At 40.6% G+C, this 10,344-nt stretch overlaps 1 pseudogene; it reads left to right on the top strand.

Annotated features, from left to right (window-relative positions):
• Window positions 1-7,224: 7,224 nt before the first annotated feature.
• Window positions 7,225-9,781, top strand: LOC110194712 (serine/arginine-rich splicing factor 3 pseudogene; annotated as a pseudogene).
• Window positions 9,782-10,344: the final 563 nt, after the last annotated feature.

Genomic DNA, 10,344 nt, shown 5'->3' with positions numbered 1-10,344 from the left:
GCACAACAGTATTTCATCACAATCATATACCACAACGTGTTCAGCCATTCCCCAATGGATGGGCATCTCCTCAATTTCCAATTCCTTGCCACCACAAAAAGAACTGTTACAAATATTTTTGTATATAGAGGTCCTTTTTCTTTTTCTTTGATCTCTTTGGGATACAGACCTAGTAATGGTACTGCTGGGTCCAAGGATATTCATAGTTTTATAGCTCCACAGAATGGTTGGATCTGTCTACAAACTTCATCAACATTAGTGTTCCAATTTTTCCACATCCCCTTCAACATTTGTAATTTTCCTTTTCTTTCATATTAGCCAATTTGATAGGTATGAGCTGGTACCTCAGAGTTGTTTTAATTTGCATTTCTCTAATTAACAGTGATTTAGAGCATTTTTTCATATAACTATTGATAGCTTTGATTTCTTCTTCTGAAAACTGCCTGTTCATGTCCTTTGACCATTTATCAATTGGGGAATGACTTATATTCTTATAGATTTGACTCTATATATTTGAGAAATGAGGCTTTGATCAGAGAAACTTGCTATGTTTTTTCCCCAATGTCCTGTTTTCCTTCTAATCTTGGCTGCAATGATTTCGTTTGGACAAAACCTTTTCAATTTAATGTAATCAGAATGAGCTATTTTACTTCCCATGATTTTCTTTATCTTTTGTTTGGTCATAAATTCTTCCCTTGTCCATAGATCTGACAGGTAAAATTTTCCATGCTTCCTTAATTTGTTTATGCTATCACCTTTTATTTCTAAATCATGTACTCATTTTGATCTTTTCTTGGTAAACGGTAAGAGATATTGGTATATACCTAGTTTCTGCCAAGCCACTTTCCAGTTTTCCAAGCAATTTTTGTCAGATAATTGAGTTCTTGTCCTAAAAGCTTGGATCTTTAGGTTTATCAATTACTAGATTACTGTGGTCACTTACTACTATGTATTGTGTACTTAATCTATTCCACCCATCCATCACTCTATTTCTTAGCCAGTACCAGATTGTTTTCATGATTACTTCTTTGTAATAGTTTGAGAGCTGCTACTGCAAGGCTGCCTTCCTTCACTTTTAAAAAAAATTATTCCCTTAATATTTTTTTTGTTCTTCCATATTAATTTTGTTATTATTTTTCGAGCTCTATAAAATAATTTTGGTAGTTTGATTGGTATGGCACTGAATAAGTAAATTAATTTAGGTAGAATTGTCATTTTTAGTATATTAGCTCAACCTAAACATAAGCAACTAATATTTCTCCAATTGTTTACATCTGACTTTATGTGAAAAGTGTTTTGTAATTGTGTTCGTAGAATTCCTGGATTTGTCTTGGCAGGTAGACTCCCAAGTATTTTATCTTGTCTACAATTATTTTAAATGGAATTTCTCTTTCTATCTCTTCCTGCTGAACTTTGTTGATAAGATATAGAAATGCTGATGTGATGCTTGTGGGTTTGTTTTATATCCTTCAACTTTGCTAAAGTTGTTAATTGTTTCAACTAGTTTTTTAGTGGATTCTCTAGGATTCTCTAAGTATACCATCATAGCATCTGCAAACTGTGATAATTTTGTTTCCTCATTGCCTAATTCCTTCAATTTCTTTTTCTTCTCTTATTGCTAAAGCTAACATTTCTAGTACAATACTGAATAATAGCGGTAATAATGGCCATCCTTGCTTCACCTTTGATCTTATTGGGAAGGCTTCTAGCTTATCCCCATTATAGAAAAGGTTTTATATAGATACTATTTCTCATTTTAAGGAAAACTCCACTTATTCCTGTGCTTTCCAGTGCTTTTCATAGGAATGAATGTTGCATTTTGTCAAAAGCTTTCTCTGCCTCTATTGAGATAAACATATGATTTTTGTTGTTTCTGTCATTGATATGGTCAATTATGCTGATGGTCTTCCTAATATTGAATCAGCCTTGCATTCCTTGTATAAATAGGGCTATTTTCTTTAAATCTGTCCTTTGCTTTCTAAATGTTTGGATTATTCTGCTTCAGAAATCTTTAACTCCCTATGGTCTCAGTGTCAGGCTGAAGCCCAGCAGGTAGCCTTTCCTTGTTTGTTTGTTTGTTTTTTTGAGGAGAGGGGCTTAATACTACTCTGTCTGGGGCCCTCATGATCTATTAGGGGCAGGCACAGGGTTTCCCAGCCCAAAGGGCTCCCCAGCTTGTGAACCAATTACAGGACTGATGGATATTTCCTTCTAAGGATCATGACCACAGAAAATAACAAATCCCCCTGTGGGAGTCATGTAACTAAAGTGCTGATCCAGAGTCAAAAGGCGATTCTTGTTTCCAAACCCCTGGCATTGTCTTTCACTCTGGGGGGGGGGCAAGGAGAGGGGGCAAATTTTCACAAAGCCACAATTTAATGCCTTAAGGATAGGTTTCCCAAACAAAACAAAACAAATGAGAGCAGAAAGAAGGCCAGAAGGAATCTCAGACAAGCAGGACAGCTTGAAAAATTACACACCGAGTGATTATCTACTTAAAAAGAAAAACAAGTTGTACATAATTGGAGACTTGCAGTTTCAAGTAGAAGCCCCTGTCCAACGTCTATGGAAATGTTTGTTAGTTGTTATTTGTTAGATTCAGAATAAAAAAGGAAAGAGAGGAAAAAGTCAATGCCTTGATATGCCTGACTTTTCAACTGGTTCTCTTGACTGGTCAGTTTTTTCTGTTCCAATCAAAGACAACTAGAGCATTGTTCCCTTGGCTAATTTCTTATTCTGCCCATTTTTTATCTCCCTAAGTGTCAAAGAACTATCCTCCTTTCCTCCAATATACAGATTAGAGGGTCAGCTAGGTGGCGCAGTGGATAGAGCACCAGCCCTGAAGTCAGGAGGACCTGAGTTCAAATCCAACCTCAGACCAAACACTTGACACTTACTAGCTGTGTGACCCTGGGCAAGTCACTTAACCCAAATTGCCTAAAAACAAACAAACAAGCAAAAAAACCAACCCAATATACAGATTAGAGGCCCCTACAATCCCATACCAAGCACTGCTATCCCACCAATCTGACATTTTCTTCTCCCCTTTGCTATTCAGAATATTCTTTGTTCTCCTTCTGACTAGGTCCACACTCAAAAAATACAATTGGTATAGAGACCTCCCTGAGAAGCTCTGTCTACCAATGCAGGTAGATCCTTTTTTGCCCAGGGTCACACAGCCAGTATATTTCAGAGACAGGACTTGAACCTAGGTCTTCCTAAATCCAAGGCCAGCTCTCTGCCTTCTATGTCGCAGCTATTGCTGCTGTATAGGCTGCTGCTGCTGCTTCTAGTGTTGGAGTTTTCCTGAGCATAGTGTTGTGAAGTAAATTAGCAAGTGTTAAAGAGAGGGGTTAAATCTAGAGTAGACCCCGATGAGACATTCTTCCTGACAGAATTAGAAGAACTGAAAACACTGAAGAAAGGATAGCTCTGAAGAAAACCACAGGCAGCCATCCAGAGCATTTTACATTTTCAGAAACAAATACTTGTCAATTTCCCTGGTCAGGGGGATCTCGAAAATCTAACCCCTCCTATCCAATGAGTGTTTATTATTTATTAATTTATCTTTGGCTATGCAATGGGGTTAAGTGACTTGCCTAGGGTCACACAGCTAGTGTTAAGTGTCTACGGCCAGATTTGAACTCAGGTCTTCTTGACTCAAGGGCCGGTGCTCTATCCACTGCAACACCTAGCTGCTGCCTCCACGCCCCTCCCCCCATGAGTGTTTACTGCCTCTTACGTTCCAGGTGCCACTGGGTGCTGAAGGTGCAAACACAAACCTGACACAGGTCTTGCCTGGAAGAATCTTATAGTCTTCGAGGGGTAATTATCATACCTTCATATCTAAGTAAATAGTTATCTCTTCTACATTGCAACTTTCCCCATTGAAGTTTCAACATGTAGCCAATTGGCGTAAGAAATTAAATAGGAATTTGGGGGGAGTTTTGCAGAAGCCCCAGACGACACGTGAAGGCCAGCAGATGACACAGAGCCTATGACCAAACACTTAACCCAAATTGTACAATAAGGCACTGTAAATGCCCCGCAAAAGAAAAAGGAAAAATTGTCTTCTTCCCTGGTACAAAGGGAGGATCAAATATTTTTACATGGATTTTCCAGATGGGGGGGCACAGTGCCCCTAACCCCTGCTATGTAGAAGGGAGACAGGCTATCTCAGAATAAATGCGAAGTGATTTGGGAGGGGGAAATATCCACAATTGGGGGAATCATGAAAGGACTCTTGAAGGAAGAAGTACTCGAGCTCAGCCTTGAAGTGAGCTGGACAGTTCGAAGAGACAGAGGTGAGGAGGAAGGGCATTTCAGGACTGGGGGATGGCTTGTTTAACACTGAAAACTGCTGCTGGGCCCAGTGGGCTGGGGAACTCTTTTCTCCAAGAGACACATTTGCCCACAAAGCATTAGATTGTGGGCTCCTTGAGGGCAGGGGCTGTCTTTTTTTTTTTTTTTAATATCCCCCGAGCTTAGTACAGTACCTGGCACATAATAATAAATGTTTATGGAGTGACTGATTCACAGTCCAACTCAGTTTAGTCCTGGGGGAGTAAGGCCTTTAATTAGAGGGGTTGGGCTCCCTTTTATCACATTATTTGGCTCATTAGCTCCCCTACCTCAGCACTCTAGGGACAAATTGTTCATAGGTTTGGTTGTGGCCCATGTCTAGTGTTTCTCCACCACAGGCAGCTAGGTGGTGCAGTGATTAGAGCACTGGGCATGGAGTCAGGAAGGTCCAAGTTCAAATCCAGGCTCAGACACTTACTAGCTATGTGTTCCTGAGCAAATCACTTAACTTCTGTTTGCCTCAGTTTCCTCAACTTATAAAATGAGGATACTACTAGTACCTACATTGCAGGGTTGTTTTGATGCTCAATCGAGATAATACCTGTAAAGGACTTAGCACAGTGCCTAGCACATAACAGGTCCTTGATAAATGTTTGTTTACATTCTTCCCCAAAAGAGGAAGTATAAAACTATTCGGTCTACAATGTCAGTCGGGTATGGGACATGTATTTATTTCCTACATACAAAAGAAATTCTAAGCTGTGTGACCCTGGGCAAGTCACTTAACCCCAACTGCCTAAAAAAAGAAAAAAGAAAAAGAAAAGAAATTCTAAAAGACACTTCCGTTCAAGCGACTCCTGGTACATGTCTTCTGGCCAAATGGACCACCCCTCCCTCTTTTTGGTTGTTATCTTCTCCAAGATGATCGAAACACAATTGTCAGGGATATCCTCCTGGAGGACCAGCTCTGACCAAAAGTACCTCTGGGCCACTGAGTTACAAATGTGTGGTGATGCAGTAGCAAGAGGCAAGGAGAAGAGTTGTGGGCATAGCCAGAGGTAGGGAAGTTCTCATTTTTATGAGGAACAGATGAGTAGGCTAATTAGGCTTGAGTAAGCTTGTGTGAAGTGGTGTAATAGGAAATCAGCCTAGACACACAGGCCAGAGTTAGAGGAACTCATATTCTGCCCTGGAGGCAAAGGAACCACTGAGGTTTCTTGAGCAGAATGACATGTTCAGACCTGCACTTTAGGAACATCACTTTGCCTGGAGCATGCAGGCTGGATTGGAGAGGGGAGAGCGGTGCATGCAGAGACAAGTAATTAAGAAACTATTGCAATTGTTCAGATAGGAGCTGATGAAGGTCTCAACTAGGGTGGTGACTGTGCAAGTGCAGAGAATGGGGTGGATGTGAGAAGTGACAATAATCGGTAGAGGTTAAATAAGGCTGAATGTGGATCAAGGATGACTGTGATGTTGGGGCAGCTAGGTGATGCTACAGTGAATAGAGCACTCAGCTGGAGTCAGGAAGATCTGAGTTCAAATCCAGCCTATGTGACCTAGCTGTGTGACCCTGGGCAAGTCACTCAACCTCTATTTGCCTCAGTTCCTCATCTGTGAAATGGGAACCCTGGAGAAGGAAATGGCAAACCACTTCAGTATATTTGCCAAGAAAACCCCATGGACATAGAGTTGGACAGGGCTGAAGAGCAGCACTTTTAACTGTGATGTTGTGGCCCTGGGTGAATAGGAGGATGGCTGTACCCTTGACAGAAATAGAGAAATTAGGAAAAGGGATGGGTTTCATGGGTAAAGATAATGAGTCTGGTTTGGGAGATGCTGAGTCTTGAGATGCATATGGCCCACCAAGGTAGAAATGAGATATGAGATGTGAAGTTGGAGCTCAGGAGAGAGATGAGGGCAGGCTGGCCTTGCAGATGGGGGAATCATCTGCCCAGAGGTGATAGTTGGATCCCTGGGAGATCATGAGATCACTGAACTAGAGTAAATATAGGAAAGGGTCCAGGACTAGCCCTGAGCTACATCCACGTATAGGGGGTGGAACATGGATCATGATTCTTCCAAGGAAACTGAGAAGAATCAATCAGACAGGTGGGAAAGAGAACCATTAAAGAGTAATGTCTCCAGAACTTGGGAAAGAGATAGTATCAAGAAAGAGACAGAAGTCAACAGAGTTAAACACTGTGGAGAATTCAGAAAGGATCAGGACTGAGGAAAGACCAGTGCATTTGACAATAGAGCACTGTAACTTTAGAGAGAACATTTTCAGATACATAGTGGAGAAAGAAAACAGATTACAAAAGGTTAAGAAGTGAAGGAGAGGAAGAGAAGGGAACAAGTTTAGACAGCTTTATCTAAGAAATTTTCAGTGAAAGAAACACACAGGACAATAGATAGTTTGAGCAGATGATAGCCTCCAATGAAGGCTTTTTCATTTCATTTTGTTTTTAAAAATGGGTTGGGGTGGGGAGGCTGGCTATGAGCATGTTTATCTACAGAACATCAGGAACCAGGAGATAAGGTATGAATGCGCACAAAATACAATTCCTGATGAAGTCTACCCCACTTCCTAAGGCATGCTTTTAAAAATTACATATTGTAACCTTAGTTAGAACAGACTGTTATCTAATATTAATACATTAAATACATGTCTGAGGTACTGGATGTCTTGAAATGAAGAAACAATTTGGAATGATTTTTGTCACAGAATACTTCAAATGCTGTGAAATAGCTAAACAACAGAGTTTTGTTTTCATTTAACAATAGATAACATTTATATAGTATCTACTACGTGTCAAGCACTGTGCTAAGCTTTTTTTTTACAAGTATTATGTCATTTGATCTCCGAAAGACCTTAGGAGGTAGGTGCTATTAAGATCCCCATTTTATAGGGGAGGAAACCAAGGCAAGTCAGAGGCTGAGCGATTTGCCCAGCGTCACACAGCTACGAAGTGTCTGAGGCCATCCTGACTCCAGGCCCTCTACTCTATCCACTGAGGCACCTCGCTGTTTTATTAAAAGCAACACAAAGAGGCCATTTGGTGGACGTTGGGGGAGTAACGCAACAGGTGCGCGAGGACAGAGCGGGGAGGAGCGGGGGAAAAACCCAGTCGAGCGGTGGGAGTCGGTTCCCTGCCTGTTAAGCCACAGCGCCCGAGATGCATCGTGACTGTAAGGTTTATGTAGGTAACCTTGGTAACAATGGTAAGAAGATTGAATTGGAGCGGGCTTTTGGATATTATGGAAGACTCCGAAGTGTGTGGGTTGCAAGAAATCCTCCAGGCTTTGCTTTTGTTCAATTTGAAGATCCCAGAGATGCAGCTGATGCTGTTAGAGAACTAGATGGAAGAATAGTTTGTGGCTGCCGGATAAAGGTGGAACTGTCGTATGCTGACAGAAGACATCGTGATCGTACTCCACCACTTTCTTGGAGTCGTCGACCAAGGAATGATTATCAGAGAAGTCCTCCACCCCGACGCAGATCACCACGAAGAAGAAGCTTTTCTCGAAGCTCGAGCAGGTCCCTTTCAAGAGATGGAAGACAGAGATCACTGTCTCAGGAGAGAAATCGTAAGCTTTCTCGTTCCTTTTCCTGCTCTCATAGTCGTAGTCACTATAGGTCAGACAGAGGTAAATAGAACATCGGCCTTCAAGAGGCGTGATGTATAAGTGGCCCTTCACTTCACATGAGCATGTACAGAACATTACAAGTTTTATTTGAGCCTTCATGAGCTCAGTGCATTTTAAAAAATGTTTTAGCTGTTAAAATTTCTTTATTGTCTTTTAACAGTGACACATGTAAAGATGTGTATCTGCATAGTTTGAAACAGATCATATAAAGCATGTAATCCCAAGAATTTGTTACTTAACAGTATTCCCTTAAACAAGATTTTAATTTTTATTGATTGCTATTCAGTTTATTTTGCATCAGTTTGCATATTAACCTGTAAAGCCTGCAGTGGCCAAAAAAACATTTGACATTGTGTCTTCTGGGGGGAAAAAAAAGAGACTATGTTGGAGAGAGCCTTGGTTTTTGTCCACAGCAGAGTTTTTTATATATATATGTATGTATGGCTGCAGTTAAATATAATGCAGTTTTTCGAAGCTCCTCTTAGAACAGGCCAGCAGGTAAATTGGGAAGTAAAAAGTAGATCAAAATAAGACATTTGTTCAAAACATGTGATGGCAGTTTTAGAAAAGAAAAAAAAATATTTTTTCATTCTAAGTGGACACATATCTTGAGTGAAAACCTTAAAAGACTTTGAAGAAGTTTAGTTTTTCCACTTAAGGTCATATGTTCTTTTTGTAGTTGATGCCCTGTGAGTAAATAACTGGTGATATTCAAAATTAACCATTCACACAGACTTTGAGTTTAAAGGTACATTGTAGAGATGAAACTTTTTGAGTTACTGTGCAAGATTTTTTTCATGATGTCATTTGTAACATGTTTTGTGAGACCTTTGGGGTAAGCTTTGGTTACACATTGTTGCTTAACTTGAATACTTGAAAGTTTTCCTTGTAGAACTTAATTCAGCCTATGAGTTTGGTATATGCAATCCAGGTATAAACATTCCTATCAGAAGCCATACTTACATTTCTCTTGTTAAAGTGCTTTTGGAGTAATAAAATACTAGCTAGCCTGTTTGTGTGATAGCCAGCTGAATCCACTGTTCATCGCAGTTCTTTGTATAAGAGCAATTGATTGCACAAAGCTGCTATTTTATGAGTTGGACTTGATTATTTTGAGAGTGTTTTCTCGGTGGGGTGGTTTGTTCTACTAGATAATCACGGTTGCCCACTCCTTAAAAAGAGAAGCCACTTCAGGGTTCATGACACCAAAACTTGCTCAGATGAATAATTCCAGGATATATTGCATTGTAAACCAAATTGAAATGGCCTTAGAGGCTTTCAGCATGAAAACAATTCTCACTTTAAATTTAGATTGTTTCCATTCTATAAGCTGAGGTCTTGCATGGGAATTCCAAACTAAGCATTGTGATGTAAAATTGACATTATAGCTCAAATGTAACAGTGCAGAACTGAATATACGGAGGTGTGCTTAACCTTCCTAGATACTGGGAGGGATTGTAATTTCAAACTTTTGTGCACTTAGATTAAATCATGATGCAACAACGACAAAAAAGATACACAAGGGGGGAGGGGAAGATACATGATGATTTGCATAGAAAAAGGGGAGAGATAGACCTTACCTAGCTACCCTTGCCCTGGAACATCCTGAATCCAGGGATAAGCCATTCCCTGGGAAGTATCCTGCACAGATGGGGACATGAGTCAAAAACAGAGAAATCAGCTTGCCCTAGGCATAGGTAAGCTATGTATGGTGTATGGGAAAAGGAGGCAATTTGCTGTGCATTGTCTAAGCCTAGAACAGGGGTGGGGAACCTGTGGCCTCGAGGCCACATGTGGCCATCTAGGTCCTCAAGGGTGGCCCTTTGACTGAATCCAAGCTTCACAGAACAAATCCCCTTAATAAAAGGATTTGTTCCAGAAAACTTGGACTCAGTCAAAAGGCCACACCCAAGGACCTAGAAGGCCACTATTTGTATCATTGTATAAATTATTCTTGTGGTTCTGCTCTTTTCACTCAGCTTCACTTCACAGAGGTCTTCTCCATTTCCTCTGAAATTGTCCACTTCATCATTACTTATGATGTGGTGCTTGGGTGCTTGTACTTGGACCCCAATTTCTCCCTAGCCTCAGAAACACTGTCCCTGACAGTTTCTCCCCAGCCCAAGGACCCTGTGCCCAGCAATTACTCATGAGTGGGACCCTTATCTCTCTCCTAGGTGCAGTTCCAAACAGCACCTGAAGGATTTATTAGTTTAAACTGGCTTTGCACTGGGTCATAAAGACATTCTTACCCACTACTCTACTATCTACATTATCTACATCCTGGGCTCCTCATTAACTGTATTCTAGACTTAAGACATATGTATACTCCCTACATCTATCTTGTCAAACAAGACATTGATTGGTGGCAGACTGGACAACTCTCAGTTA

This window comes from Phascolarctos cinereus, unplaced genomic scaffold, assembly GCF_003287225.1.
Source record: "Phascolarctos cinereus isolate Bilbo 61053 unplaced genomic scaffold, phaCin_HiC Scaffold_8;HRSCAF=390, whole genome shotgun sequence".
NCBI lineage: Eukaryota > Metazoa > Chordata > Mammalia > Diprotodontia > Phascolarctidae > Phascolarctos > Phascolarctos cinereus.
Note: the sequence above shows the minus strand (reverse complement) of the source record. Positions and strands in the feature narration are given on the sequence as shown.